The sequence below is a fragment of the Bos indicus genome, chromosome 19, assembly GCF_029378745.1.
Source record: "Bos indicus isolate NIAB-ARS_2022 breed Sahiwal x Tharparkar chromosome 19, NIAB-ARS_B.indTharparkar_mat_pri_1.0, whole genome shotgun sequence".
Lineage (NCBI taxonomy): Eukaryota > Metazoa > Chordata > Mammalia > Artiodactyla > Bovidae > Bos > Bos indicus.
The window spans coordinates 28,011,971-28,036,229 of NC_091778.1; the positions used below are offsets into that span (position 1 = coordinate 28,011,971).

Genomic DNA, 24,259 nt, shown 5'->3' on the forward strand with positions numbered 1-24,259 from the left:
GAAATTTCACCAGAATCCTGGAACTCTTGCTGTCTATTTGCCCAGAATGCCTACCTTCTCCCCAACTCTCCTCCATCTCTGCCAACCTGGCAGATGCCTACTCAAATTTCAAGACTCAGTTCAACTTGCTCCCCAAGCAGTCTGTCTTCCCAACATAAACTGACCTCTCCCTGCCTTGTGCTCCACATCCTATACAGAATTCATTCTTCACAGTAGTACACAGTTGCATTTTATTTTTTTTATCATTTTGTTTCCCCCACCAGGTTAGGAACTCCTTGAGGGCACAAATTGCATATTCTTAATGGCTTGTGTATAATAAGGGCTTCCCAGGTAGCTCAGTAGTAAGAATTTGCCTGCCAATGCAAGGAGATGCAGGAAACGTGAGTTTTGCCCCTGGGTGGGGAGGAGTGGAAGAGGAAATGTCAACCCACTCCAGTATTCTTGCTTGGAGGATCCCATGGGCAGAGGAGCCTACTGGGCTACAGTTCATAGGGTCACAAAGAATGAACACGACTGAGCACGCAAGCATATAATAGGTACTCAGTAAACACTTTGTGAATGAATCCAGTAAACAAACCAAATACTTTCCTATCTTTACCCTTCTTTTTCTGTGAAACAAACAACCAGTCCTGGGGAACTTCCCTGGTGATGCAGTGGTTGATAAGAATCTGCCTGCCAATTCAGGACGTGGGTTTGATCCCTGGTCCAGGAAGCTCTCATGTGCCACAGAGCAACTAAACCCAAGTGCTGCAACTAGTGAGCCTGCTCATCACAACTAGAAAGTAGTCCCCGTTTGCCTTCAACTAGAGAAAGCCTGCACGTAGCAGTGAAGACCCAATGCAGCTGAAAATAAACAATAAATAATATGTAAAAATTACTAGCAATGCAAAGAGGCAAGAAAATATTACCAATAATCAGAAGAAAATAAAGTCAATGGAAACAGACCAGATATGACAGAGATGATGGAATCAGAAGACAAGGGCTGTAAAACAACTATTGTAAGTATTACAATAAGATAATAAGGAGAGAATTAAAGATACAAAATAATCAAATGGTAGATTGAGAGAAGATAAATATAACTACAATAAACATTTCATGAGACACATGGACTCACAGATTTAATAACACACTCTTCTGTGCATGCATAATAGGATAATAGAGTGATCACAGTCTCAAACATTGCTGCTGCTGCTGCTGCTGCTAAGTCACTTCAGTCGTGTCGGACTCCATGGGACCCCATAGATGGCGGCCCACCAGGCTCCCCCATCCCTGGGATTCTCCAGGCAAGAACACTGGAGTGGGCTGCCATTTCCTTCTCCAATCAAAAATTGCTACTGGGGATGTAAATGGATATCATCATTCTGAAGGGCAATTTGGTAACATCTAACAAGATCACAGGCTTCCCGGGTAGCTCAGACAATAAAGCATCTGTCTGCAAAGCAGGAGACGCAGGTTCAATCCCTGGGTCAGGAAGATCCCCTGGAGAAGGAAACGGTAACCCACTCCAGTACTCTTGCCTGGAAAAATTCCATGGATGGAGGAGCCTGATGGGCTACAGTCCATAGGGTTGCAAAGAGTTGGACACGACTGAGCAACTTCACTTCTTCAACAAGATCACTAGTGCATCTACCCTTTGAACCAGCAGTAATGTTTCTGAGAATTTATTATTCAAATCTACTTGCACACAGGCAAAATAATGTGAGGGGAAGGTTAATCATCTCCTTGTTTGCTTTAGCAAAAGATTGGGGGGAAAATTTAAATGTCCATCGTTAGATGACTGGTTAAGTACATCATAGTAAATTTATTCAATGGAATATTCTACACTTGTTAAAAGAATGAGGAAGTACTCTGTTCTGATCCAGAAAGATTTCCAAAATACAAATTCAAAAGCCAAAATTAAGAATGGTGTGTTTAGTATGCTCTCTTTACATGCATTCATTTTGCTGGCTTGTTCATGAGAAACTCTAAATCATATGAGAAATGAATACCATGGTCTCCAGGAAAGATGTGTGTAGGAACTATAAAAACTGGAACAGGAAGAAGGTTTTCATTCTCTACCTTTATATTTATTCTTAAAATTGAAGGGAAACTAAAGCAATTATAAGTTCTTGGAGACAGTAGGTATTAGTACTATCTTATAGGAAATGATTTGTCTTTAGGGGCCCAGAAACATCAAAATATCCGTGACCTTTTCCCCGTTAATTCTTCTCCTGGAAATTTACTCTCCAGAAGGACTTCAATAGGGACTTCCTTGGTGGTCCAGTGGTTATGAATCTGCCTTCCAATCAATGCAGGGGATGCAGGTTTGATCCCTGGTGGAGGAACTAAGATCCCACATGCCACACGGCCAAAAAAAAAGAAAGAAAGTTGAACTCATAAAAACAAAGAAAAGAATGGTGTTTGCTAGGGGCTGGGGGATATATATATCTAATGTATAACACAGTGACTATAGTTGATAATGCTGCATTGTATGATTGAAATTTATTAAGAGAATAGAACTTTAGTGTTTGCACCAAAATAAATTTGTTGTTGTTGAGCAGCTCAGTCATGTCTGACTCTTTGTGACCCCATGGACTGCAGCACACCAGGCTCCTCTGTCCTCCACTATCCACAGAGTTTGCTCAAATTCATGTCCATTGAGTTGGTGATGCTATCTAACCATCTCATCCTCTGCTGTTCCCTTCTCCTTTTCCCAGATAAATAAATAAATGATAAATATGTGAGATGATGGATGTGTTAACTCAATCATGGGAATCACTTCACAACATACATGCATAATCAAATCATTACAGTGTACACTTTAAACCTATTAATATTAAAATTTTATTTATCAATTATATTTCAGTAAAGCTGGAAGAAATATTTGGGAGCCAAAGTACTCTTATGGGGGTTAGCCACTTCCATATCCTCTGATATAGCTTATTGTACATGTGTACCATTCTCTCATTTACTTACTAAATATGGCATGCTAGATTTTTTCCTTCATGCCCAAACAATTCATATCCATTGCAGAAAATGTAGGTAATGTGGATAAACAAAAGAGAAGAAAAAATAATATGAAAATCACCCAAAATTATACCACCCAGCGATGTTACATTTTTGTACACTTCCTTTCCGTGTAACCAGGGAGGAGACCTACAGTGCATACTCCTCCTTCTAAAACAATTTCCCCTCTTATAGCCCCTGCCTCTAATGCTTAGTTTATACCACATAACTCCATCCCACAGGTCACCAGGATTAGACACCCTCCCTGTATTAGTCAGGGTTTAGTCAGGAAAGCAGACACCACCCTGGGTTTTTCAAACCAAATAAAGGAAATTGGTTCCACAGGAAATGGAAAAGCTGAGAAGCCAAACACAGGATGGTGAGGAGACTGAAGGTTAGCAACTGGCCAGAAACAACTGCTGCTCTAGGCAGAAGGGACAGCAGGAAAAGGAGGTTTTATCAGAGCACAGAGTTTGGGGCCAGTCAGAAGGAGCCAGAACCAAGGAGGGGGATTTCCAGGGAGCTGGAATCACAGAGGCAGGGTCTGTTTGTTGGGGAGAGGAGACTTCTTGGGAGAGAAGTAGCCACAGTCAAGGACCTCACAGGAAGAGAGAAAGAGGGGGAACTATCCCAGCCTTTTCCCTCCTCCTGTTCTCCAACCATCTGTCTTCTCTTGGCCAAACTTACCTAGAAGGCTCTGGGCTAAGGAGCCTGAGGAGTGATGGGGAAGGGGACAAGGGAAGGGGGATGCGAGTGAGTACAAATAGGCAACTGGCCAGGAATTGTCTAAAAGCAGCCAATCAACAGGTTAGCCACGCATCACCTAGGTAGTATTTTTTTTTTTTAGTTAATTAATTAATTTTGGCTGCACCAAGTCTTAGTTGCAGCTTGCAGGATCTTCCATCTTCCTTGTGGCATGTGGGATCTTTAGTTGCAGCGTGTGAACTCTTAATTCCCATACCAGGGACTGAACCCGGGCCCCCTGCATTGGGAGCACGGAGTCTTAGCCACTGGACCACTAGAGAAATCCTACCTATATAGTATTCTTACCAAAAAAGTTTAAGCTGAATCTAATCAAGAGGAAATAATCAAGCAAATCAAATGGAAAGAAACTGTGCAAAACAGCTGGCCTAGCCTCTCCAGAAAGTCAATGTCACAAAAGATGAAAAATATCCAGAGAACTTGTCTGAAATTAAAGGACATTAGGGAGACATGAAAACTAATTTCTGTGTGTGCTCATTATTTGAATACTGGATCCAAAAAAATCATATGTCAATTGTGGAAATATGAATCTGAGTAGCAGATTAGATTACAGTTGTATATAATTGCTAAACTTCTTGAGTGTGACTGTTTGACTGTGGTTATGCAGGAGAATGCCCTCAATCTCAGGAGATGTATACCAAAGTATTTGATATCTTCAACTAACTGCATACATATATACATGGAGAAAGAAAATGTGATCCAGCAAATGTAGCGAATGATAAAATCAGTTGACTCTAAGAAAAGGTCTATAGACTTTCAATGTACTATATGTGTGACTATTCCAAAAGCTGAACATTTTTCAACTAAAAACTTTAGGAAAAAAATAGGCTTTGACCAGTGGCATAAGGTGAAAAAGATGAACTGAACCAATCAGTTCTTAGGAATTTGAACCTAAAAGCATAAAAAGAAACTGCTAGCTCCGAGGGAGGTGGGTACGCTGCGGATGTGGCTGGCTGGTGGGATGGTGGGTGAAGAAGAGAATCCTGCCTTTGAGGAAGAAAGTGAAGAAATTAGAGGAAGTACAGAAGATGGACAGGGTAAAAGAAAGAGACTTTTTTCTAAAGAATTAAGGTGTATGATGTATGGGTTTGGAGATGACCAGAATCCTTATACTGAATCAGTAGATATTCTTGAAGACCTTGTCAGAGTTCATCACTGAAATGACTCATAAGGCAAAGTCAATTAGAGGAAATCATGGTCAGGTACAAGTTGAAGATATCATCTTCTTTATTCAAAAGGATCCAAGAGGCCTTTGATCTCCTTGGTGGGGCTGGGGGCATTCGAGCTGCACAGCGCAGGACAAGTCGCCAGCGACGCCCGACGGAGCAGCAGAGGAGAGAGCATGGAGCTGGAGAGGATTGTCCGTGCAGCCCTTCTTGCCTTTGTCCAGACGCACCTCCCAGAGGCTGACCTCAGTGGCTTGGATGACGTCATCTTTTCCTATGTGCTTGGGGTTCTTGGGGACCTGGGCCCCTCAGGCCCATCAGAGGAGAATTTCGACATGGAAGCCTTCACTGAGATGATGGAGGCCTATGTGCCTGGCTTCGCCCACATCCCCAGGGGTACAATAGGGGACATGATCCAGAAGCTCTCAGGGCAGTTGAGTGGCGCCAGGAACAAAGAGCCCCTGTAGCGGCCTGAAAAGCTCAAAGAAGAGATGATGTCTTCTGCTGGGGACACCCAAGATGAGGCAGCCGGCCCTGAGGAAGAGCTGCTGCCAGGGGTGGACATACTCCTGGAGGTTTTCCCCACCTGTTCAGTGGAGCAGGCCCAGTGGGTATTGGCCAAAGCTCGAGGGGACTTGGAAGAAGCTGTGCAGATGCTGGTAGAGGGGAAGCAGGGGCCTCCAGCCTGGTATGGCCCCAACCAGGACCTGCCTAGGCGTCTCAGAGGCCCCCAAAAAGATGAGCTGAAGTCCTTCATCCTGCAGAAGTACATGATGATGGATAGTGCAGAGGATCAGAAGATTCACCGTCCTATGGCTCCTAAGGAGGCTCCCAAGAAGCTGATCCGATACATCGACAACCAGATAGTGAGCACCAAAGGGGAGCGATTCAAAGATGTGCAGAACCCTGAGGCTGAGGAGATGAAGGCCACATACATCAATCTCAAGCCGGCCACAAAGTACCGCTTCCACTGAGGCACTTGCCAGACTCTGCCCGAGCCATCTAGGCACAGATCCCAGAGGAGCCCTACACACCACACAGGGCTGGCCCTAACTCCTGTCCCCCTTCCTTCCCAACTTCCTTGCTCTACAGTGTTAACCTCCTCTTGGAGCTGCCACAAGGCACAGTAAAGGTAGCCCCAGGAAGGTGAAAAAAAAAAAAAAAGGATCCAAGAAAGTTTTCTAGGGTTAAAGACTTGCTTACTATGAATGGCAATTTGAAACGTGCTAGAAAAGCATTTGATGAAGCAAACTATGGATCTTGACACCTATTGTACTTTCTGAAGCTTCCTTATCTTCTGGGGAAACCATACTTAGTAACTATATTTTCCACAGTAAGGTCCTGATACCTAACCATGTGAATGAAAAACAGAGAACCACAAAGTTTTCAGGTTTTATTTTCACATATTCAATTTTAGAATGATATATGAGCCTTTAATTGCCTGCCATTGTATTACCATACTTGAATTACTTTTTGGATTTTAATGACCACATGTAAGTCAAAGTATCTTGGTTTGCAAATCATTCAGTTTCTTCTGACTCTTGACCATGTCGATGAATTAATATTTATATAAGGCAATGGCACCCCACTCCAGTACTCTTGCCTGGAAAATCCCATGGACGGAGGAGCCTGGTAGGGCTGCAGTCCACGGGGTCGATAAGAGTCGGACACGACTGAGTGACTTCACTTTCACTTTTCACTTTCATGCATGGAGAAGGAAATGGCAACCCACTCCAGTATTCTTGCCTGGAGAATCCCAGGGATGGGAGAGCCTGGTGGGCTGCCGTCTATGGGGTTGCACAGAGTCGGACATGACTGAAGTGACTTAGCAGCAGCAGCAGCCATTAATTATATTGTGCCATTGTAGGTTGTACTGTAGCTGTTTAATATGTGAAATCTAAATGGCACCTTTGACTTTGATAGCTAAGATGTGTTTCATGTATTTCTAAAGCTTTTAGACTATAGTAGTGTAAGTTATTAAAAGATAGTGAACTGGTTTGTGTTTCTTTTAAGGAGAAAATGATATTAGAAAATACAGTCTCTTGTAGGAATGTTTATTTGCCTTAAGATAATGTGTTTTAATACTCTTCTTTAGATAACAAGAGTGATTTAATTTTAATTTTTTATTTTTTGAGAAACTAAAAATTTCCTATGAATGTTTCTGTGTTGGAAGACTTACTGGATTAAAAATCTTTGGGGTTTATAATACACTATTTGTCAGATTTTAAAAGAACTCATTTCCCAGGTCAGATTATAACTTCTGAAAGTGCTTTCAGTAGCAGGAATGGTATTGCTGAAAAAGTTGATTGCAGGTAAGCATTTGGGGTTTCACTAACGTATTTGTTAGTATTTATTTATTGTGAAAATGTGTATTTGACTAAAACCATGTGTGGCTATGGAAACCACTTTTGTAGTTCAGGATATACAAATTTTGTGTGTATTTAGCTCACTGTATTATTCCTGTTCTTAGCTTAAAGTAAGGATTAAAATTGCATTTAAAGGGATCACTGGATACTACTCTTTGTGAAACTGAATGTTTTGTGTGCCACTTATAAACATTATCTATGAATCAGTACTTAGGAAGATTTCACTTTCTTAACCTATTAATATAAGGAATAAAGTATGAAAAATTAAAAAGATTACTTAAAAAAGAAAGAAACTGCTAGTTAGCAATAAAGTTGTAGGTGACAGAAAAACATGGCTGGAGTTAAGTGAAAGAAAATGAAAGTTGCTCAGTCACGTTCAACTCTTTGTGACCCCATGGACTGTAGCCCACCAGGGATTGTCCATGGGATCGTCTAGGCAAGAATACTGGAATGGGTTGCCATTCCCTTTTCCAGGGGATATTCCTGACCCAGGGCCATCTGAGCCACCTGGGAAATCCAGCACAACGACAAACTAGGGAATTCCCTGATAGTCCAGTGGTTAAGACTCCGTACTTCTACAGCAGGGCAGCAGGTTGGATCCCTGGTTGGAGAACTAAGATGCTGCATGCTGCAAGGGCAAAAACAGAAACAAAATAAAAAGTCTCAACAAACTAAAATTATATGCAAATCAAAATTATGTGGTGGGAGAATGCTACATAGCACTGTTAGAAAAACAGCAGCCAAGTATTCTTTCCATCTCTGTAAGCACATGCCACTTCCCCCATCAGGAGGTGAAGTCTATTTCTCCTCTCTGATATGAACTTGCTTTGGCCAAAGATATGCAGCAGAAGTGACACAGTGCCAGCTCTGGACCTAGAGCTGAAGGCGCCTGACTGCTTTATTCCTCTTGGAGCCTTGAGTCACCATGTAAAGAAGCCCTGCTGGAGAGACTGGTCCAGCCAGCTCCCAGCTACTCTAGACACCTTAGCTGAGAAGCCACACTTGTCAGTGAAGCCAGCATCATCCTCCAGCCCCAGTCAAGCTGACCCAGCCAACACCTGACAGAGCAAGGATGAGCTGTCCCTGCCAATCCCTTCCTAAATCATAGTATCATGAGCCAATAAATAAATGGCTATTGTTGTTTTAAGTTAAAGAATTTGGGGGAGGTTTACTATGTAGCCAATAGGGAACAGAGTAGACAATCAAGGACACAGAGATGCCTATAAGGAGAGTGAAAAAATTCCTGAGTTTTATCATTCTAGATCATTCCACAGGTAGACTCAAAACAACCCCCACTCCTTTCTTGAGTTAAATTAAGCAGGGAGGGATGGATTGGGTGTTTGGGATTAGCAGATGCAAACTATTATATAGAGAATGGTCCTAAAGTATAGCACAGAGAACTATATGTGATAAACCATAATGGAAAAGAACATGAAAAAAACATATATATATATAACTGAATCAATTTGCTGTATAGCAAAAATTAACACAACAATGTAAATCAACTATACTTCAGTAAATTTTTTTTTAATGAATTAAGCAGGTCTCTGTTCCCTGTAATAGAACTAGCCAGACACAAATGTCCCCTCCTATCTTTTCTCTTTGCAGATGTTTTCATTTTTCAAAGAGTTTGATGAATATCTCTTAGTTGTGCTTGTCCCCACTCATTTCCTTATTTATTAACAGCACCTGATTTTTTCAACGGTTTGTTGTGAAATGCATCATCAAATAAAAGGAGGGATAAAATCATTCATGCAACCTAAATATAATTATAGTGTAAACAACCATCCACTAAGTTTGAGATATAAAACAAAGCCTGTCTTTCCAAACTCTCTGTTTACTCCTCAATTACAGCCTCTTCTCTACCTCCCAGCACGAAACACTGTGATGACTTCTGCATTGATCATTTTTTCTCTTCATTTTTCCACCTAGACATTTTTCCCTAAACATGACTTAGTTTTGAAAATCTGAGTAGCAAGCACCAGTGAAGGAGGGTAAGGAAAGGGTGATGCTGCAAATGTTGAAGGAGATGAACTCAACTGTCTCTGGGTCATTGTCTGGGCTTCAGCTTCCTTGAGCATTTACAAGAGACTTTTATAGGAAAATCATTGAGTAAGACGATGAGTAACACTGGGCATGGGGCTCAGCATCGTTGAGACATGAGGCAGTGCCACAGCATGGGCCAGTGTTTAGGTGTTCAGCCAGGACACAGTCAGAAGGAAAGGCTGTTCTGTATCTTCTGTTCACCAGGACTTACCCTCCAATTCTTCCAAGAGGTCAAAGCAGAGCATTTCTAGACACTATCCACAGCAGGTCAGGCAGCAGGGCATGCAAGAGTGATCAGCGGATTGATGAAGTTCAGAGAAAAATTTGGGCCAGACTCTCTGGGCATTTTGTCCTTGATTTAAAAGTCTGTATGAGAGTAGGATAGGGGGCAATGGTGGCGGCGGCCCTCCACCATTTTGTCTCTCTCTGGGGTTGTACTGCTTCAGTCTGTTTCCTTCCGAATCTAGCGCACAGCTGTCCTCAGATCGCCCGTCATCCTCAGATTCCTTTCACCTTTCTCCTGTGTCAGATTCCTATTTACGGTATTCCATGCTGGAGGAGGAAATGGCAAACTACTCTAGTATACTTGCCTGGAGAATCCCATGGACAGAGGAGCCTGGCGGGCTACAGTCCATGGGGTCACACAGAGTTGAACATGACTGAGTGACTGAGCATGTATGCACGCCTTCCTTAGTTTATTCTCTTGTTCAAAAAGCACAGTTTCCAGTAGCTTCTTCAGAAAGCATGCATGGGAGGGAAATGCATCCTTGAAATCTTGCCTATCTGAAAATGTCTTTATTTACCCTCAAATTTGACTGATAATTTAGTTAAGTGGAGAATTCTAGATTGGAAAACATTCTGCTTCAATATTTTTTAAAGATTTGCTTTATTTTTTTAGCTGAGCTGGGTCTTCATTGTGGTGAATGTGTTTTCTCTAGTTGCAGTGTGTGGGCTCAGTAGCCCTTCAGCATGTGGGATCCTAGTTCCCCAACCAGGGATTGAACCCAAGTCCCCTGTATTGGAAGGTGGATTCTTAACTCCTGGACCACCAGGGTAGTCCCTGCTTCAGTACTTTGAAGGCATTGCTCTGCTGCTTCCAGTGTTATTCACCGAAGTATGAAAAGTCAAACCTAATTCCTGATCTCCATCTCTTTTTCTCTCTCAAAGATTTTTAAATCTCTTTGGCCCTGTATCCTGAAATTTCATGATGATGTGTCTGGCTGGGTGGGACTCTTTTCATCCTTTTTTCTGGGCATTCGAAGGACCCTTCAGTCTGGAAACTCATGTCCTCGAGCTTGGTAAATTTTTCTGTACTGTTCTATTGATGGCTCAGACAGTAAAGAATCTGCCTGCAATGTGGGAGACCTGAGTGTGATCCCCGGGTTGGGAAGATCCCGTGGAGAAGGGAAAGGCTACCCACTCCAGTATTCTGGCCTGGAGAATTCCATGGACTACACAGTCGGAAAGAGTTGGACACGACTGAGCAACTTTCACTTTCACTTTTGTTGATGACTACCTCCTTTAAATGTTCTCTGTTCTGTCTAGAGCTCCTATTATTCAGATATTGAACCGTCCAGGCTTATATTCTGATATTCTCATCTTTTCTCTCCTATCCATCTCTTCATCTTCTTCAGGATTTTTTCAAGTTTATCTTCCAACTCTTCTATTACTTTTCTCAGGTCTACTATCCTGCCTTAATTTTTAAGGCTCTTTTTTATTCTCTTAATATTTATAAATTATATAATCCTGTTCTTACAACAGGCCTCCCAGGTGGTTCAGTGGTAAAGAATCTGCCTGCCAATTCAGGAGACACAGGCGACTCGAGTTTGATCCCTGGATCAGGAAGATCCCCCGGAGAAGGAAATGGCAATCCACTCCAGTATTCTTGCCAGGAAAATTCCATCAGAGGAGCCTGGTGGGCTATAGTCCATTGGGGTCACAAAGAGTTGGACATGACTGAGTGAGCATGCATACATGTTCTTACAACATGAATTCGATATATTCTCTTATCTTTAGGAATATATTAGTGAGAGATTTTTTAAGTATTTTTACCCCTGTAACCTGTGTGGTTGTTTTGGTGTGTTTTTTATTTTGTTTTTAACTCTTACCTTCAATGTCAGAAGCAGCATCTGATTCTTTTGCAGGGAACTTGCTTCCAATCACATTTTCAACCCATACAAGTGGACTTACCATTTGCTAATTCTTTTGTCGTGAATAATATACTTAACTTGCCTGGGCTTTAGTTTCTTCATCACTTAAATGAGGATGATGATAGAATCTATTTTATTGGGGTTGTCAAGGATTAAGTAAAATAATACAGAGGACACTGATTAAGTGCCTTTTCAAGCTTGGGAAGTCTAAATTGTCCAAGGTTACACATCTAACCATAGAAAACTCAGACTTAGATTTATGATTTGACACATAATTAGTACTCCATAAATTGTACTATTATGTAATAATAGTTTAGAAGAGAGGAGCACACAATCCAAGCCTGGCCAAAGAGATTCAGCACTGGGATTGTTACTGGAATGATTTGAAAGGAAAGACTCTTTTCTTATTAGGTTATTAAATTGATAAAACACCATCCCAGAGCTGCTACTAGCCTTCTGTGATGATTAATGTTTTATATCAAATTGACTAGGCACTGGATGCCCAGGTAGCTGGTTGAACCTTATTTCTGGGTGGTCTGTGAAGATGTTTCCAGAAGAGACTAGCATTTGAATGAGTGGGCTGAGTAAAGCAGAAGGCCTTCCCCAATGTGGGTAGCCTTATCCAACCCACTGAGGGCTGACTAAAACAAAAAGGTGTGAAGAGGCTGCACTTTGCCTGACTATTTAAATTGTCCTCAAGCACTCCTAGTCCCTAAGCCTTCAAACTCAGACTAGAACCTATGCCATCAGCTCTCCAGCTCTATGGCCTTTGATGCACCATCAGCTCTCTTTGGTCTCCAGCTTACAGATGGGAGATTATGGGACTTCTCAGCCTCCATAATCACATGGGCCAGCACCTTATAATAAATCTCTTTCTAGTATTCATATTCACATATAATTTACAACAATATATAATTTAAGATTCCCTAATCTATACAGATAAAAATCTGGGGACCATGTAGGAATGGATAATAAGAGTGTGAGATGATAATGGAAGGAACATAAAATTGATCAGGCCAAATTTATTGCTATGGGCTCATTAAGCAGAGATTCTGCATTTAGTCTACAGCTTGGGAAGTTAGAAAGGGCTCTGACAGTTAGGTTGATTGGCTGAAACATGGGCCAAAAGGGGTGGGGGGATGGCGCAGTGAGTGAACTGGAAATGCTGAACCCACCTTGGTTAAATGTGGAGGAAAGGATTCAAAGGATTAGGGAGATGGGAATATTACAGGGCATCTGTCATTTATGGCTTACCCACCTGGGAGGGCCTGGAAGACAACACCACTGCTACTGTGAGAAGTAAACTTGTGAGGGGAGCCTCCTCAGAGCCTGGAGGAGCTCTGAGATTGCTCTTCCCTATAGGCCAGACCTCCCAGTGGGAACTGCAGCCAATGAACCGGAAAACCTAAAGGCGATGGGAATAGGAGACCCAGCATCAATCCCTGAGTCAGGAAGATCCCCTCAAGAAGGAAATGGCAACCCACTCCAGTATTTTTGCCTGGGAAATCCCATGGACAGAGGAGCCTGGCGGGTTACAATCCAGGGGGTTACATAAGAGTCAGACACGACTTAGTGACTAAACGACAACAACAAAAGGCGACAGAAGTAACTGGATTCCAGGATGGTGAAGGCCAGGTGGTAGCACGCAACTGCCCACAGGCAAGATGGGCTTGATTATCATAATGGATAGCAGAGTCAAAGTAGTAATCAGAAGTATTCATCAGACTAATTAATCAGACTAATCAGTCAAAGTAGTAATCAGAAGTATTCATCAGACCTAGTTGGATGGTTGATGATGGTGTTCCAGAAGTGAAACAGATAGGAAGCCTATTAAACTTGATCTGTGTAAGCAAAAGAATTCCAGGTCAAGTGAACAAAATGTAACTTGAATAATGGTTCAACAGTCAATTCCCAGACTTGAGCCAGTTTACAGACCCAGAACCCCTTGAATGAAGGGGAGGCCAGTCCCCTTGAGGAAAGACCCTGGTATGCTACCCAAAATTTATACTATTGATCTTTCTCCCAGCCTTCCCCTAAGGGGACCTATAGCTTTTACCAGAGTAACTGTGCATTGGTGGAAAGGAAACAATCAGACCTTTCAAGACTTTGGGGCATTGGCTCTGAACTGAAATTAATTCCAGGAGACCCAAAATGTCATTATGAACCCACCAGTCAGAGGAGAGCCTAATGTAAGACAGATCAATGGAGTTTTAACTCAGGTCTGTCTCATAGAGGTTCAGGGGCCCTTCAACCCATCTTGCAGTTATTTCCTCAGTTCCAGAATGCTTAATTGTAATAAGTATGCTCAGAAGCTAGCAGAATCCCCTCACTGGTTCCCTGAAACTGTGAAATGCTAGCTAGTATGGTGGAAAAGGCCACGTGGAAGCCCCCAGAGTTGCCTCTATTTAGGAAGGTAGTAAACCAAAAGCAATACTGCATTCCTGGAGGCATCACAGAGATCAGTGCCACCATCAAGGACGTCAAGGATAAAGGGGTGTTGATTCCCACCACATCCCCATTCAACCTGCCTTTCTGGTCTGTGCAGAAGACAGATGGGTCCTGGAGAGTAACAGTGGATTATCATAAGCTTAACCAGGTGATAACTCTGATAGTAGCTACCGTACCAGAGGTGGTTTCTTTGAGCAAAGTAACACATCTCCTGGCACCTCACCTGCAGCTACTCATCTGGCAAATGCCTTTTTCTTCACCTCATCAAGCAGTCTGCTTTAGGTGGCACTGCCAGTAATAGACCTTTATTGTCCTACCTCAGGGATATTTCACCTCTCTAGCCTGATGTCATAATTTAGTTCACAGGAATCTTGATCACCTTTCCCTGGGGCTTCCCTAGTGACTCAGACATAAAGAATCTGCCGGCAATGTAGGAGACCCAGGTTCAATCCCGGGGTTGGAAAAATCCCCTAGAGAAAGGGATTTTATCCCTTTATGGCAACTCACTCCAGTATTCTTGCCTGGTATCCCATGGACAGAAGAGCCTGCCAAGCTACAGTCCATGGGTTTGCAAAGAGTCGGATACAACTGAGCGACTAACACTTCACACACTTCCTTTCCACAAGCTATCACTCTGGTGCACTACACTGACATTATTCTAATCAGACTAATGACTAGAGCACTAGTGAGCAAGAAGTAGCAACTACTCTACACTTGGTAAGACTCTTGCCCACCAGAAGGTGGGAAATAAACCCAACAAAAATTCAGTGAGTAGAAGGTAGTTATCAATACCAGCCACATGGCTAGTCAGAGAAATGAGGAATGTTAACTCATAGAGGTTTCCTTCTTATTTTGTTATGATTGTGTGTGAGTTATCTTTCCTTTCCTCTCTTATTTCCTTATCATGCAACATAAGATGTACTGACTTGAGATCATAGTATTTAAGTATTGTTAATTCTACATCATACTGTTTAAGTTATAGGATAATAAGGAGAGTAAACATCACTCAGGGGCTTTACCTCCTCTTCTGAGGAAGGGGCTAGTGCATTTTCAGTTGTATTGTGGCAGGCAGAATTAAACCTTTGTTATTCTTTACTTGGAGATTAGTATGGTTTAAGAAGATACATATGAGCCTCAGCTTAACAGGGGGTGGACTTGTGATGGTTCATTTTATGTGTCAACTGGATTGGGCCACAGGGGTGCCCAGAAAGCTGGCTACAAATTATTTCTGGGTGTGCCTGAAGGTGTTCCAAGAGGAGATTAGCTTTTGAATTCATGGACTGAGGAAAGAAGACGGCCCTCCCCAGTGTGGGTGGGGCTCCTCAAATCCACTGAGAGCCCCGTAGAACAAAATGGTGGAGGAAGGCTGCATTCACATTCCACCTGATCCTTTGAGTCGGGACTTCAATCTTTTGCTCTCAGCAGTTCGGATTCTTGGGCCTTCAGACTCAGCCTAGAATCTACACTGTCAGCTCTCTGGCTGTCAGCCTTTGAATTACACCATCAGCTTTCTGGGTCCCCTTGGCTCTGTTTATCTGGAGAAAACTAACTAATACATCCTCTTTAACAGCTCTCAAGGAGAGTCTATGTGAAAGTAAAACCAACACAAAATAAGAATTAAGAGATGGAAATAGATTACTCATGATGACGTGAGTGCCCAGATCCAATCTGCCTGGGGTATTATGTGCCCTGACTTTCTAGTACTATGAATCAATACATTTCTTTCTCTGAAGTCACTTTTAGTTGAGTTTTCATCACTTGCACAGACAAATTGCAACACAATGAGAACATATCATTTTGAACTTATGTATTTCACTTAATATATCATTACCATATTTTCATGTCATTAAAATTATACTCCAACATTATTTTCTTTGAAAATGTTTGCTCCTTGGAAGGAAAGTTATGACAAACCTAGAGAGCATCTTAAAAAGCAAAGACATCACTTTGCCAACAAAGGTCCATATAGTCAAAGCTATATAGTTTTTCCAATAGTTATGTATGGATGTGAGCTGGACCGTAAAGAAAGCTGAGTGCCAAAGAACTGATGCTTTTGAGCTGTGGTGCTGGAGAAGACTCTTGAGAGTCCCTGGCAAGGAGATCAAATTAGTCAATCCAAAAGGAAATCAACCCTGAATATTCATTGGAAGGACTGATGCTGAAGCTGAAGTTCCAATACTTTGGCTACCTGTTATGAAGACCCAACTAATTGAGAAAGACTGATGCTAGGAAAGACTGAAGGCAAAGGAGTAGGGTGCTGCCGAGGATGAGATAGTAAGATAGCATCACTGACTCAATGGACATGAATTTGAGCAAACTCCCAGAGATAGTGGAGGACAGGGAAGCCTGGCGTGCTGCCATCCATGAGGTCGCAGAGAGTCAGACACAACTTAGTGACTGAACAATAACAACAAATCAGAACTAAGAGACACTCAACAATTTCCACACAAGTTTTAACCCTCACTGTTGAGATACATTTTTTCCCCCAACCCTTTCAAGTATTTTTGAGGCTCCACCTTCCTGAAGATTGCCCCCAGACTCAGGAGGAACAAGCAGGTAAATTCTTCAAACAGACAGAAATGATAGCGGTGATAGCCACCTAACTCCACGTGTGAACATCTATCCATAACTGTTCTGTTACTGAAGACGGGGGGTGGGGGGTAGCGGGGCGGGGCAAGTTCAAGGAAAACTCCCTCTCATTCTTGAATAGCAACAATAAAGTTTAAGTAAGCAAAGCTGAACAGGATTTATATTCAAAGAGCTCAAGTAGGAATTCTGCAACAAAGTTCTTCCTTTGTTAGGACATTTATCTTTTGCAAGGAGGGTAGAACTTTGTGGTTATTTGTTTAATATGTAGTCTGTCATCTCCATCTTTTTCTCCAGAAAGAAAAAAAAAAAAAACAATTTTATGACTAATGTCAGAGAGTTTTTATGCTTATAAACAGGAATTTAAACAGTGTTTCCTGAGAGTCATAGAGTAGAAGTATTTTGAATATGGGTCATACAAATCCACTTAAACCAGCTTACATTTGTGAAGGAAATTGTATTTTAAGGACCTGGAGTTAGTCACAGAACTCAAGGGCAGAGATCTGGCTGGTCCTCAAAAACAGGCTCAAAAGAGTCAGGAATCAGGGACTAGATGCTTCTAGAGACACCGGAAGTCCTGTTTATCTCATCAGTCTGAGCTGAAGTCTCAGCCTTCCAAATTCCTGGGAAGGATTGGCCAGCCACAGTCAGGTACTTATCTCTAAAGCAATCAACCTCACCCAAGAAAAGGGTATGAACCTGAGGATTGGGGGAGGTCAAATTCCCAGAAACCTGGCACTGGGAGCAGAGCAATAGATAAACGAGTCCTTCGGGTGACTCAGAGCCCCTAAACCTCACAGAAGAAAAAGCTTGTAGTTCAGTCGCTAAGTTGTGTCTGACTCTGTGACCCCATGGACTGCAGCATGCCAAGCTTCCCTGTCCTTCACAATCTCCCAGAGTTTGCTCAAACTCACGTCCATTAAGTTGGTAATGCCATCCAACCATCTCATCTTCTGCAGCCCCCTACTCCTTTTGCCTTCAATCTTTCCCAGCATCAGGGTCTTTTCCAAAAAAAAAGCTTAGAGGAGGGAAAAAAATGGGGAAGGGGCAGACTTCCTGATTTGATCAAATATTCTAGACACTCCCTTTTGGGTGGAGGAGGCTAGATTGAGTCCTGGCATCCAGGCTACTTCCTTATTTAGCAACCAGGTGCAGGCAGTGCCCCCTGGGTCAGGATTCTGGCCATGGCCATCTTCTCTTCACATAACCATCCTTGGCAAAGCTCATCTATTTCCAATGCCTTGAAACACCATCTATATGTTGACTGTTGTTGTTCAGTTTCTAAGTCATGTCCAAATTTTGCAACCATGGACTACAGCACGCCAGGCTCCCTTCACTCTCTCTCAGAGTTTGCTCAAATTCATGTCCACTGAGTTGGTGTTGCCATCCAACCAACTCATCTTCGGTCGTCCCCTTCTCCTCCTGCCCTCAATCTTTCCCAGCATCATCAGGGTCTTTTCCAATGAGTTGGCTCCTTGCATCAGGTAGCCAAAGTATTGGAGCTTCAGCTTCAGCATCAGTCCTTCTAATGAATATTCAGGGTTGATTTTCTTTAGGATTGACTGATTTGATCTTCTTGCTGTCCAAGGGACTCTCAAGAGTCTTCTCCAGCACCACGATTCTTTCAACTGATGAAAGCATCAATTCTTCGGCTCTCAGCCTTCTTTATGGTCCAACTCGCACATTCGTACATGCCTGTTGGAAAAACCATAGCTTTGACTATACAGACCTTTGTTGGCAAAGTGATGTCTCTGTTTTTTAATATGCTATCTACGTTTGTCATAGCTTTCCTTCCAAGAAGAGTCTTTTAACTTCATGGCTGTAGTCACTGTCCATGGTGATTTTGGTGCCCAATATTTTGACAGCGGAGTCATCCATATAGCAGGGCATAAGCCTAGAGGCACTGGGAGCCAACACATATGAAAACCTTCTGGGAATGGATCCAGCCATAAGAATCCTAAATAATTCAGATCAATTGGCTTTGGTGTGGTAAATGAACCAGATGCAGGTCAGAGGGGGTGGGCAAAGGTGGACAAATGAGGGTCCTGCTGCAATAGCCCAGACAACTTCAACAGGGGAAAGGATCATGGAGATGCAGGGATACTAGAGAATTCAAGAGATATTTAAGAGATAAAATCAACAAGGCTTGGAAAAGGGGAGGAGACGAGTAACTTCTAGATTTTGACATGCATAACTAATATCTGATGAAAATGATTCAGAGGTTGGGAACATTAGAATAGGATCAGGTTTTGGGAGGAAGATCATGAGTTCAGGTTGAATGTGTTGAGACTGATGAGTCTTTTAATAGTGAAAAGATGATACATAGCAGGCAACTGTGTACAGGGAACCTCGGTGGAGAGGTGTGGGCTGGAGGTATAAATGTAATCTTGTTAAAATTATTTGTAATTGGAGGATAATTGCTTTACAATATTGTGTTAGTTTCTGCCATATATCAATATGAATCAGCCGTAGGTATACATATGTCTTCTCCCTCTTGAACCTCCCTCCCACCTCCCACCCCATCCCATCCCTCTAGGTTATCACAGAGCACTGGTTTGAGCTCCTTGTGTCATACAGTAAATTTCCACTGCCTATCTAATTTTACATATGGTAATATGTATGTTTCAATGCTACTCTCTCAATTCATCCCACCCTCTCCCTTCCCCTTCCCCAAGTCTGTTCTCTATGTCTGCATCTACACTGCTGCCCTGCAAATATATTCATCCATACCATCTTTCTAGATTCCACATGTATGTGTTAATACATATTTGTCTTGCTTTTTATGACTTACTTCATTCTGTATAATAGGCTCTAGGTTCATCCACCTTATTAGAACTGAGTCAAATACATTCCTTTTTATGGCTGAGTAATGTTCCATTGCATATATATACCACAATTTCTTTATCCATTTATCCGTTGATGGATATCTAGGTTGCTCCCATGTCCTAGCTACTCTAAATAGTGCTGCAATAAACACTGGGGTGCATGTGTCTTTTTAAATTATGGTTTCCTCAGGGCATATGCCCAGCAGTGGGATTGTTGGGTCATATGGTAGTTTTATTCCTAGTTTTTTAAGGAATCTCTATACTATTCTCCATAGTAACTGTATCAATTGCTGGTCAGGGTGTGGAGTAAAGGGAACCTTCTTGCACTGCTGGTGGGAATTCAAACTAAATGTCATCTTAATCCTTGTCGCCATGCAGTGCTCTAGTCCACCCCCAACTTCCATCACAGCCTCTTGACTGTGTTGCCTAATCCACTGGTCTCCTCCAATCTACTGACATAGAAACTTCAGTGAATGGCTCAGAATGTCACTCCCCAGTGTGGAATCCTTTCCATTAATTTCATGATAGAATTTCCCAGCAGGGCACAGATTCCTGGTATTTTCCTGACTACATCAGACTGGACACAATAGAAGGTCAGATAATAATCAACCTGACACTAGTATAAAAGGGCAGGATTCAATAGGACACAATCAAAAATCTCTTTATTTCTTTTTTTTTTTAATATGTATATACAGGGCTTCCCTCATGACTCAGTGGAAAAGAATCAGCCTGCCAATGTAGGAGACACGGGTTCAATCTCTGGTCTAGGAAGATCACACATGCCGTGGAGCAACTGAGCCCATGCATCACAACTACTGAGCCTGTGGTCTAGGACCTGGAAGCCCAACTACTGAGCCCACTCGATGGTGCCCTAGTGCCAGTGCTCCGCAACAAGAGAAGCCACTGCAATGAGAAGCCCACACACCACGACTAGAGAGTAGCCCTTGCTCTCCATAATTAGAGAAAGCCTGTGCAGCAATGAAGACCCAGTACAATCAAAAATAAATTTAAAAATTATTTTCAAATATGTATATATAAATCCCATTTTATTTTTAATTTTATTATTTTTAAATTATTTTTATTTATTTGGCTGTGCCAGTTCTTAGTTGCAGCATGAGAACTCTTATTAATGGTTGCAGCATGTGGGATCTAGTTCCCTGACCAGGGATTGAATCTGGGCCCCCTGCATTGGGAGGACAAAGTCTTAGCCACTGAACCACCAGGGAATCCCCAAATCTCTTTCTTCTTAACCTTCCACTGTTCTCAGACCTGCTGTGTAGCATCTCCCTTCTGGACCTCTGGATTATATTACCACCTGTAGCTTTCTTTTAAATTGTTATCAAAATATAAGATACATATAGAAAAGTATACATATCATGTATATACAGTCCAGTGAATTTTTACAAATCTGAATAGGCTTGTATAAGTAGCATCTGAGATCCTATAGCCTGTTGTGTTACTTTGGCTGTTGGAATTAGGATAATTTCAGATATTAAAAGGCCTAGTCTAATCTATTACTAAATTTGCATTTCTCATCCAATTCAAAGCATATTCACATTTTCCTAGGTCAGGTCTGAGACTCAGAAACCCTACAAAAAGGAAAATGGAGGGAGCAGTTTATAACTTTAAATATTTTCTTTCTGGTTTTTCCCTTCCTTCGTCTCCCCTACCTATACTGCTCTGGCTTCTCCAGAATCAGGATGAGGAAAAGGATGAAAGGTGAAAGAGCAAAGATCAGGTACCTTTCTGCGTACCTCCCCAATCTCCAGATGGTGTAACTCAAATTATCCCAAGAATTCTTTCCACACTTTCCTCATATCCAGGAAGCAGCACAAGGCAGCCTCCTTTTTGTGGCTCAACCAGCATCCACCTAGGAAGGAGAGGGGGGATCCTCTTGGAAAGCACCCCAAGTCTTACTTTTATTTTTTGGCTGGCTGCACCATACAACATGTGAGATCTTAGTACCCTGACCAGGGATCCAACCTGCACCCCCTGCTTTGGAAGCATGGAGTCTTAACCACTGGATCGCCAGGGAAGTCCCAAAAGTACCCCGGGTTTTTACAAATGGTTCTTTCCATACCACCTAACTTGGCTACACTGAGCCACCAACTCTTCAAAAAAATGACTGCACACTTTCTTCCTGATTAATCCCTTTCTTCTGTTAAATATAGATTGGAATAGAAGAATTACAATTCATAAGTACAAAAGCAAGGACAGAACATCACCATTTTGTAATCCTTGATGAAGTAACAGATCTAGGTAATAGCCATAACAACTAGTAAAATCATTAGGCAAATGGTCAACACAGTGGATGGATCAAGCTGATAACCTACTCTATTATTACATATTAATATATGTTAATTTATGGAATAGCAACATATATAGTGTGTGTGTGTTTGGTTGCTAGCAGTATATTGGCATAAGGATAGATGTATAAATCACTGGAATAGAGTACAGATATAGACCCATATATGTACAGTCAATTGATCATGAACAAAGATTCTGAGGTAATTTAGGACAGTTTTTTCAACAAAAGATTAGTCTTCTCAACAAAAGGTCCTGGAATAATTGGATGTGTGTGCATGCTCAGTCATGTCCGACTCTTTGCAACCCAATGGACTATAACCCGCCAGGCTCCTCTGTCCACGGAATTTTCCAGGCAAGAATACTGGAGCAGGTTGCCATTTCCTTCTCCAGAGGATATTCTTGACCCAGGGATCAAACCTGTGTCTCTTGAGTCTCCTGCATTGGCAGGCAGATTCTTCGCCACTGAGCCACCTGGGAAGCCCAGAATAATTGGATATCCTTATGCAACCCATTTCAGTATTCTTGCCTGGAGAATTCCATGGATAGAGAAGCCTGGCAGGCTACAGTCCATGGGGTCACAAAGAGTCGAACACAACTAAGCAACTGACACACACACACACACATAATGCAAAAGAACGGATCTCAACCCTTACCTCTTACCATACACAAAAATAACTCAAAATAAATTATAAGCTTCAGTAATAACTGAAACTATAATATGTTTAGACAAAAACATAGGAGAATTTTTTAGTTTTGATTTGGGTAAAGTTTTCTTAGGTAAGACAAAAAATGTATCAACTATGAAAGAAAAAAACTGATTGAGACACTATTAAGACAATGAAGATGCCACCGCCGAGACCAAGATGACCACAAGAATCGCAGCCTTCCTTAAGAATGTCTGGGCCAAGGAAGCAGTGCTAGCAGCATCCTTCACCCTTGGGGGCCTCGCTATGATTCTGCCCGCACTCAGTCCCTACACCGAGTACTCACTGACCATCAACCAGGCCACACCCTACAACTACCCAGGGAGAGGCACCCCCCTCGATGGCACCAAATAAATATGTGAAAACCACACACACACACACACACACACACACACACACACACACACACAAAAGACAGGGAAGAGATATGCCACAGACTGGGAGAAAATATCTGTAAAACATGTATGTAATAAAAGAATTGCATCCAGAATATATAAAGAACTTTTACAATTCCATAATAAGAAGACAAACAACACAATAAAACAAAATAGGTCAAATATTTCAACAGACACATAACCAAAGAAGACATATGAATGGCACACAAGCAGATGAAAGGATGTTCAAGATCACCAGTCACCAGGGAAATGCAAATTAAAACTGGAATGACTAAACCTTAAAAGACTGTCAATACCAAATGTCGGTGAGGATGCAGAGCAACTAGAACATTGCTGGTGGGAAAGTCAAATGGTACAACTACTTTGGAAAACAATTTCACAGTTATAAAGTTAAACATATAATTACCATATGACTCAGCAATTTCACCCCATGTGTTTATCCAAGAGAAATGAAAACATGTGTCCACACAAAGCCTTGATGATATATATTCATAGAAGCATTAAATCATGTTCAAAGCAGAATTATTCATAAAGCCCCAAATTGGAAACAATCCAAACACACATGGACAAGTAACTGAATAAACCAACTGTGGTATTTCTATAGAATAGATTATTACTCAGGAAAAAAAAAGTGTCAAAAAAAAGGAAGGAAGATGAAATAGATACACTTCCTCTTCTACTTCCCACTAAGTACAGCTAAAAACTATGAGCATCATACATAAAAAAAATTAAGACTCTAAAAGATAGAGATAATAAGACAGACAAGCTAGGGACCTTGGGAACAACATGGCAGTGAGTTTCCTGGGTTTTCTTTTTGCCTCACATAGCTCAGTCTGGACACTGGAGAAGCTACCAACCTGGAACACCAATGGGCACAAACAAAATAATCCCCAAGAAATCTATCTGGTCAAAAGAATAGAAAAGGGGCAAATCCGCAAGACAAAAACCTCCTTCCTTCCTTCCTATTCCAGCCAAACACCATGGGAAGAACCATAGCCCCATCACCACTGATATCAGCTGAATGGGGAGCCCAGACTTCCACTCTTTTTCTTTTTTTTTTAAACATTCATTACTTATTTATTTAGCTGTACCTGAATCTTAGTAGCAGCACACAGGATCTCCAATCTTTGTTGCAGCATGTGGGTTCTGTAGTTGTGGCATGCAGGATGTTTATTTTAGCTGTGGCGTGTGAACTCTCAGGTGCAGCATGTAGGATCCAGTTCCCTGACTAGGGATCGAATCCAGGGCCCCTGCATTGGAAACATGGAGTCTTAGCCACTGGACCACCAGGGAAGTCCCTAGACTTCCATTCTTGCCTGGGTGTAACAAGGTACCTCTAAGGTACTGCTGGGGTGGTATGGGAGAAGATGTGGTAGAGATATAGGACTTTCATCCCTACTTGGAGCCTCCCTTCACAAGGTGATCACAGACTCCCATTCCCACCCAGTGATAACAAGGTGCCACTCCCACTACCCACCAGACTCAGAGGAGGCCAAGGGCATTGATAGAGTAGATTAAA

The 24,259-nt window shown here is 42.0% G+C and overlaps 1 long non-coding RNA gene and 2 pseudogenes across 7 annotated transcripts in view; 2 read left to right on the forward strand and 1 right to left on the reverse strand.

Moving 5' to 3' along the window:
* The window catches only part of LOC109574012 (uncharacterized), a 148,911-nt gene that overhangs the window by 88,311 nt on the left and 36,341 nt on the right, over positions 1 to 24,259 (reverse strand). For 5 of the 7 annotated variants that reach the window (XR_011561969.1, XR_011561972.1, XR_011561968.1 and 2 more), the window contains one exon: positions 23,832 to 23,990. The exons of the other annotated variants lie outside the window; for them this stretch is intronic. This is a non-coding gene — a long non-coding RNA (uncharacterized lncRNA). The remainder of the gene's footprint in view (positions 1 to 23,831; positions 23,991 to 24,259) is intronic. 7 annotated transcript variants of the gene reach the window in all.
* Positions 4,709 to 6,246, forward strand: LOC109574011 (transcription initiation factor TFIID subunit 13-like; annotated as a pseudogene).
* On the forward strand, positions 5,030 to 5,954 carry LOC109574007 (CUE domain-containing protein 2 pseudogene; annotated as a pseudogene).